We start from the raw sequence: 6059 nt of genomic DNA, 5'->3' as shown, positions 1-6059 counted from the left end.
TTTTTTATCAATTTAAACTAAAAATAAGCTTACTCATATTATAAATAAAAAACACAACTTTTCATGCTTTCACATAAGACAAAGAATGCTTTCTCACACACACACGCACACACAAACTCAGTCTTAAATTGAACTTTAAATTTTGTCTTTAAAAAATTTACTTATTTTATTATCTAAATAATGTGTGTATGAATTATATATAACATAATTATAATTATATATAACATATGTATATAAATTATATATATAAACATATTGTATATTACATAAGTATAATTCACAAGTTATATTTTTTGCATGTAAAAAGTAACATACATATAAAAAGTTAATATACATATAAGTAATTATATAAATATATATACATAATATATAAAATATTATACATGTACATTTAAGTATGTTTTAAGTTTTTATATAGTTTTTCAAACAATATATGTACATTAGTTATTTACTATAAAGATAATAAAACAAAAAATTAAAACAAAGTTAAATTTTACAATAAAAAATTCGTGAAAAAAAATGTTTCCGCCCGGGATCGAACCGGGGACCTTGTGCGTGTGAAGCACACGTGATAACCACTACACCACGGAAACGTCGTTGAGTGCGGTCTCTTTGATTCAAGAGATATATTGTATATAACTGAATATTGAATTATATACTTTGTTTTTCACATTTTACATATTTGTAAAACTTTTTTTTACATATTTTTTAGGGCCAAAGTTGTATACTTTATAGTAATATATATTATATAATATAACTAATTTATATTTATATACAGAATGTTCCAAAAATTTTTATCAAGCCGAAATGTGAAGGTACATTGTGCCAATCTACGTGACAGCTTCTTGCAATTAGCCAATATTCGGCGGCACAGAGAAACCAGTCGAGAGAAAAAGGCTGTTTGCTCGTGATCATCTGATTCTTTGCGGTGTAACGCAGCGAACAGAGACAAGTGATACAGAAAAATAAGATAGACATCTTTTCGCGTTTAATAGTAATATCTTTTCTGTGTTAGAAGAAAATGAAAGCACTATTATTTTCTAATTTTCTTCCGGAAAGCAGCTTTTTTCTTTCTTAATTGCTTTCTGTGTACGGCCAAATATCGGCTAATCGCAAAAAGTTGTCACACGTCACACTGTTACACGTCGCGCCTGCTTATTTATTGTCTCTCGTTGCTAGAACATTGCATGAAGTAAGCCATTTTTTTTACAGCTGATAAGCATGCGTCTACAGAGTCTGGACCATCTCTTCCCGCGCGCTTATCGGATTAAATTTTTTAATTACGTACTTAATAACCATTTCGAATTGTGCAAAAATTTCGATACATAACTTTTCTATTTAGATTGATCCAATCTATCTTCACACTTCGGTTTGATCAAAATGTTTGAGCCACCCTGTATATTTACATATACACATACATATACAAAGTGTCCGACAATTGGTGTAACATTTCTCGTAGGCAGATAGGAGTCAAATTGTCGAAAAGTCGAAAAATCTTATATCATTTTGCGAAAAATAAGAAAAAAGAGATATAAGGGCCAACACAAGGTAAAACAGCGGATATTGTATTTTGCCAATCAGTTGATAATATACTTTATTTTCATAACCAAACGTTTCGACTCACGATTGAGTCTTCTTCAGTGGTACATAATGGAATCTAATCAATGATAAATTACAGAAATAATGTTCAGTTCACCACAAATACATAAAGATAAAAAGAAATAGTTAACTCATCAATGGAAAATAAAATAAGATAAAATAAAAAGCCAAGTATCAGCAGTCAGCAAAAAAATTCAGTAACACTCCACATGATGTCTAACAAAGTAAAATCAAATTTAACAAAAATATATGAATTAACATATATAATTAAAAATTTATAAATAAGAATGAACATTACTTGTCACGAGAGTAAAATCAGAAACAAAAAGGATGTTCATATGTAAGCACAAACGACTGTGTAATGCCCGGCTTTTTACAAACAGTGTATATATACAAATATCCCCTCCAACAGAACAAAAGTCGCAAACTTGTCGAGAATCATCAAAACAAACATAACATGAAACTTATTTACGCTTGTAAGATTCAAGAAAAGCAAAATATGGTTTCAGTTGCTCCGTGTCTGACATAACATTTAACGCATTAATCTGTAGTTTCATATGGAGCATTTCGGAAATCTGTCTTTTTAAAAAATGTCTTTCTTGATCCAAGATAAAAACGTCTTTCCATTTAAAATCGTGGTTTGAATTAAGTCTGTGTTCAGTGATTACAGATGCTTTCTCATAATGCCTATTAATCTGGCATCTATGTTCGGAAATCCTCGTTTTTAATTTTCTTTTTGTCTGCTCCACGTATGAAGCATTACAATCAGCGCAATCAATACAATAAACTACATTTTTCTTGTTATCATGTTCAATGGGGTCCTTTAAAACTCGTATGTAATTGTTAAGTTTGTTGATGCTCCTGAATGCCATCGAAATTTTACAATTCTTGTCAAACAATTTTGTCTTGGTGCTACATTTGATATCACTTCTTTTGTAAAACAGGTTTTGTAGAAAAAGATATGTTTGTTCGGCGTGTACATGGCGCCTTTTTTTCCCTTTTTTAAAAAGGTAAGTTTTGCGAGATATCACACATTTTGTAGAATATACGTTTATCTTCAAATTCATCATCTTTTCTATTCTCTCTTTTTTTCTCAATTCTTAACAATAGTAAAATATTTATTTTTTTATTTTTTCCAAGAAAAGAATATAAACATTTGTAGCACCTTTAGGCCAATGGTGTTTTCTAATTTGCATATCATCAATTCTGAGCCAACTCGATTTTTCATCTCTACACATACTTGTATAATGACTCTTTTCAATACACAGACCAAATACGACATTCATTACTTTATACAGCTGTCCATTTACTGATACTTTAGTTGTTGATACAGCATGTACATTACGCTATACTTACAGTTTACAACTGGAGATTATATGTTACGTAATTTACACGACCACGATTACCGCGGCCACGATTACCGCGGCCGCGAGTACCGCGATTTCTATAATACTATAATTGTCTTGATCTTCCCGCACTTGTACCTCTTCTCCTTGCAAAAATAAATATATGATTGTACATATACATACATTTATATACCATATGTATATAAGGAAAAGATAAGAAACAAAAAAAAGAGAGAGAGAAAGAGAGAGAGAGAGAGAGAGAGAGAGAGAGAGAGAGAGAGAGAGAGAGAGAGAGAGAGAGAGAGAGATGTATATAAATATACTTACGCTTGATTTCTTGTGTTTCTTGTGTCGATATCTCTGCAAAAAATATACATATATACAATATACGTATTTACAATATGTGTGTACATTTTCGTTCTGATATTCACAATATTAAAAATCTATACTTCACGTCACATGTGCTATAGATTTCCAGTACTGGCAAGAAATATTCAAACGCATAAGTAATGTATAAATAATTCCGAAGTACCTTTACTTTCTTGTGATTGCTCTGCAACACTTGCTTCTGGTTGACCTGCAAAAAGCAAAAACGTATACATATAATTTATTTAATTGTACATGACTATCTGATTGTCACATTGTACATAAGAGAGAAATTTGTGTGTATGTGTTTGTGTAAATAATGTGTACCATAAAAAAATATACTTACTTTTTTCTATTGATATGGCAACTTCATCAACATTCTATTGTGTGGTTTCTGTAAACAAATATGTATATAAAATAAAATACAGTGTAGGTTACAAAGAAAAAAATTAAACTTTACTTACTTTTATCGTCTTGTGCAATGACTTTTGATATTGTAGCATCTTCGATTTTTCATTTAATCGTCGATTTTCTTCTTTTAATTTCTTATTTTCTTCTGTGTCCAAAGCAATGTCTTCCAATTCTTTCTCAATATCCATTTTTTCTGAGTCCATTGTATCTGTAAAAATATTGAAAAATTATAAAGCGGTGTACATGTATACATCATCAATTATTAAAATTTATGTACTTTTATGTAATGTTACTGTAAATGTTACTGTTTCTTACCAAAAAGAGCTTGAATAAGTAATTCCCTTTGATTTCTAAAAAAAATATTATTCGGGCTTTGATTCCTCTGAAGTGAGAAAAGTATAAAACTTTTCCTATCTATAGTTAGTGTTAGCCGTGGTCGGTTGAAACTAGAGAACTTCTCACGGAGAGAGTCGCAATCTCGTTACGTCACAGTCGCTTTTAATTAGTCAGAAGAAAAAGCTGCCCAAAGACGTTATAAATTTGCGATTAGTTTCTTTCTTTCACTCTTTTTCATTCTCTCTCTATCTCTCTCTCACTTTCTGCTACTCTCTCTTTCATTCTCTTTCATCCTCTCTCTCTCTTTCTCTCTCTTTTTCTCTCTCTCTCTCTCTCTCCCTCTCTTTCTTTCTCTCTCTTTCTCTCTCTCTCTCTTTCTTTCTCTCTCTTTCTCTCTCTCTCTCTTTCTCTCTCTCTCTTTCTCTCTCTCTCTTTCTCTCTCTCTATCTCTATGTCTCTTTTTTTCTTTCAGTACATTAATAATTGCGATTATTCAGTACATTAATAATTAATTCTCTTCCTTATCTTTTTCGTTCAACTTGCGAATGTCGCCATCTCTTGGAAGCAGTAGTACTAATGCACACACTCCTTACACATTGGAGACGAGGTCCGAACATGATAAAATTTTATATATTTTGAAGAATATTTTTAATATCGTCAAACAGAAGACACAGACAAAAAAACACATAGACACTTTTTTTTTTAATTTTTATAATCCGAATCGATTGAGACTAAAAAGAAGTCAATCGGTTCAGTCGTTATTGAGATATGAATATTTACTATTTCACAATTTCTCTCGAAAACTGATATTCGCGTATAATAGGTACGGTGCGCCTTGCGCAGTTCGTGCGCCACTTCGTTGCGCGTGAACTTGGCGCGATGCACTGCCGTGCCTCTTGATATACGAACAGCGAAACGGTAACCAAATTATTGTTATTGTAATTTCGATTTATAAGTTTCCAAAAACGAGGAATAAAGTTTTAGTTTTTTGACATCTCACATGTTTGACAGATATGGTCGCCAAACCATATCCTAATGAAGACACAGATAGATATAGATTTGGTCTACAAATTTCGCAGGCGGTTGGCGACAAAACCGCTACATCTCGCAACCAAATTGTTTGCTGAGTATATATATATATACAGGGTGCGCCATCTCAATCTGGTCGATGAAAGTATTGAATAACTCTGACAGATTTTAATCGACCAGCGTCGTACAACACGTTTCGTATAGGTTATTTCAGTACAATTTCAACCATGTATCGCTATACGCCGAAAGAACGCGCCGAAATAGTTTCGCTTTACATTGAAAATAATCGTTCAGTTGTTTCAACTCAGCGTGCGTATCGTAAAAAATATCGCGGACGTTCTGCGCCCAAAGGCGACACTATCCGTCATTTGGCTTCAAATTTTATGAAGCACGGGTCTGTAGCGAATCTCCAACATCAAGCTCGACCGCGTCCAGGTCGTTCAAATAAAAATATCGAAGCTGTTCGACAGAGTGTTGCAGAAAATCCAAATGTCTCATACCGCCGCCGGTCTCAGCAATTAAACATCAGTGGAACCACTTTGAGAAGGATTTTAAAGCAAGATCTTTACATGTTTCCGTACAAAGTGCAGTTGACTCAAAGATTGTTGGAAACTGACAAGCCGCGACGCTTGGCTTACGCTAATAACGTTAGTCGAATGAAGGAAGCTGAGCCGGATTTTTGGGAGCGAATTCTGATGACCGACGAGGCTCATTTCACCCTCTCTGGCGCTGTCTACAAACAAAACTGTCGCATGTGGGGCACCGATAATCCTCATATTATTCACGAAACTCCATTGCACGATGAGAAAGTGACTGTTTGGGCCGGTGTTTGCTCAAAAACCATCATTGGACCATTTTTCTTCAGAGCTGGTGAAACTGTCAATGGGGATCGATATCGGTGGATGTTGGCACACTTTGTTTTACCACAAATGCGTGAAAAAGGTCTTAAGGAATTTTGGTTCCAACAAGATG

At 33.2% G+C, this 6059-nt stretch overlaps 1 long non-coding RNA gene and 1 other non-coding gene across 2 annotated transcripts; both read right to left on the bottom strand.

Moving 5' to 3' along the window:
• Positions 1-520: 520 nt before the first annotated feature.
• Positions 521-593, bottom strand: Trnav-cac. The gene has a single exon. It is a non-coding gene; the product is annotated as a tRNA-Val (tRNA).
• Positions 594-2990: 2397 nt separating this feature from the next.
• Positions 2991-3864, bottom strand: LOC109860063. The gene is made up of 5 exons (XR_002250775.1): positions 3776-3864; positions 3658-3705; positions 3478-3522; positions 3273-3305; positions 2991-3091 (listed from the first exon to the last, which is right to left on the bottom strand). It is a non-coding gene; the product is annotated as an uncharacterized LOC109860063 (long non-coding RNA).
• Positions 3865-6059: the final 2195 nt, after the last annotated feature.

Source organism: Pseudomyrmex gracilis, unplaced genomic scaffold, assembly GCF_002006095.1.
Source record: "Pseudomyrmex gracilis isolate BER0280 unplaced genomic scaffold, ASM200609v1 scaffold_322, whole genome shotgun sequence".
NCBI lineage: Eukaryota > Metazoa > Arthropoda > Insecta > Hymenoptera > Formicidae > Pseudomyrmex > Pseudomyrmex gracilis.
This window is presented reverse-complemented; position numbering and strand designations above follow the sequence as displayed.